The sequence below is a fragment of the Schistocerca piceifrons genome, chromosome 3 (assembly GCF_021461385.2).
Source record: "Schistocerca piceifrons isolate TAMUIC-IGC-003096 chromosome 3, iqSchPice1.1, whole genome shotgun sequence".
In the NCBI taxonomy this organism is placed as follows: domain Eukaryota; kingdom Metazoa; phylum Arthropoda; class Insecta; order Orthoptera; family Acrididae; genus Schistocerca; species Schistocerca piceifrons.
This window is the reverse complement of record NC_060140.1, coordinates 828,660,272-828,662,431: the sequence shown is the minus strand read 5'-3', so window position 1 is coordinate 828,662,431 and position 2,160 is coordinate 828,660,272. Positions and strand designations below refer to the sequence as shown.

At 45.6% G+C, this 2,160-nt stretch overlaps 1 non-coding gene across 1 annotated transcript; it reads left to right on the top strand.

Annotated features, from left to right (window-relative positions):
* The first annotated feature begins 765 nt into the window (after positions 1-765).
* On the top strand, positions 766-839 carry Trnas-gcu. Its single transcript has one exon. It is a non-coding gene; the product is annotated as a tRNA-Ser (tRNA).
* Positions 840-2,160: the final 1,321 nt, after the last annotated feature.

The following is a 2,160-nucleotide window of genomic DNA, read 5'->3' as shown; positions in this document are numbered from 1 at the left end:
CTGGAACCGCGCGACCGCTACGGTCGCAGGTTCGAATCCTGCCTCGGGCATGGATGTGTGTGATGTCCTTAGGTTAGTTAGGTTTAAGTAGTTCTAAGTTCTGATGACCACAACTGTTAAGTCCCATAGTGCTCAGAGCCATTTGAACCCAAATCAACCAACCAGTCGCGTCTCATATATATATGGTCCCATACTCCGAGGAGCGTAGGGGACGATGTGGGAGACCCGCACCGCTGTACTAGGCAAGGTCCTAGTGGAGGTGGTTTGCCATTGCCTTCCTCCGACCGTAATGGGGATGAATGATGATGAAGACGACACAACAACACCCAGTCATCTCGAGGCAGGAAAAATCCCTGGGAATCGAACCCGGGACCCCGTGCACGGGAAGCGAGAACGCTAAGGCAAGACCAAGAGCTGCGGACACACACACACACACACACTATATATATATATATATATATATATATATATATATATATATATATATATATATATATATATACTGAAGCGACGAACGAAAATTTATGTTTTATTAGTGTGTGGTATCTGTTCTTTCAGAAGTGTCCTAAACAACAGACCAAGAGCTGCGGACTGATTCGCCATGATGAGCAATTAATCCACAGCCTTCAATGTGGATGCACATTTCCGTTCGACTCCAGCGGGAACCTATAAACCAGCAAGCATGGAGGATACGGACAGGAACTGTTGAAAGGTGGCAGCTGGGGAGCGTGCGGAGATAGTCCGCACAATACCGATAAACACTGTGTCCGGGTAGCGTAGTGGTTAACGCACCTGCCTGCTACGCAGGAGATACCGAGTTCGAATCCCGGTCTGGCACAAATTTCCACTCGCCGCCGCTAATTACACATAAAGTACCAACGCAGCTGAGATCTTTAGTTAATTTCTTTTACTTTCTCTCCCCCTCCACTTTCAATTACATAATATGAAAATTTATAGTTTCATTTCGTTACAGGACCTATATCAGTTTCAGGCGGGATCCCCCGTTTCATCGACGCTGAGGTTCTATACCAACACTTTCAGCGACCGCCGATATTTCGGCGGGAGAAAACCCCGCCATTTTCAAACTGCAACAGACAGTCGACGTACATGCAAAATTTAAAACCTCGGACTGATGCAGGAAAGATAACACACACTGAACACTAGTGCCACCAAAGATGACCAAACTCAGAGATATCGATAGTGAGACTATGAACTCGCAGGTGAGGTAGCATTGACTCTGTCCCTCTGTTTTTTGAAGGGAAAGAGCCGGATTTCAAACAGAGTTTAAACAAGAACCTCTATCCCTGTTAACGAGGTTTCTCGCTAATTTAATCTCAACTGCCTCCTTAATAACACTGTCCCAATAGCTGGACGTGCATGCCAATATCTCGATGTTATTATATAACATGGGATGACCAGTATCCAAGCAATGTTCGGCAATAGCAGATCTACTTGGCTGCTGTAATCTTGTGTGCCGTTTATGCTCAGTACATCGGTCCTCCACGGTCCTGATAGTTTGATCAATATATGCCATGCCGCAGCTACAAGGAATGCAATATACACCCGCCTTACACGAACGAAGATCATCCTTAACAGAACTCAAAAGCGCTCTAATTTTAGATGGAGGTCGGAAAACACATTTTACGTCGTATTTCCGTAAAATACGACCGATCTTATTGGAAGTGTTTGTTACGTAAGGCAAAAAGGCAGTAGACTTAGGTGTCGACTCAGAATTAAAATCAATCACCCGACGTACAGTTGGTCGATAGCGCAACGCACGTTCAATCTGCCTGTAACTATATCCATTTTTACGAAATGTAACTTCAAGATGGGACAGCACAGCTGGCAAAGTCTCAGCGTCGGAAACGACATGTGCCCTGTGTACCAAGGTACGAAGTACCCCTTCACGCTGAGCCGGATAGTGACAATTATCAGCCTGTAAGTACAAGTCGGTGTGAGTACGTTTCCTGTAGACCGCATGTCCCAATGATCCGTCATCCTTCCTCCTAACCAACACCTCAAGAAAGGGAAGGCAACCATCCTCTTCCATCTCCATCGTAAAGCGAATGTTCGGGTGGATCGAGTTCAGATGTTCTAGAAAGGCATTCGAATTCTCCCTACCATGAGGCCAAACAACAAAGGTATCGTCAACATATCTAA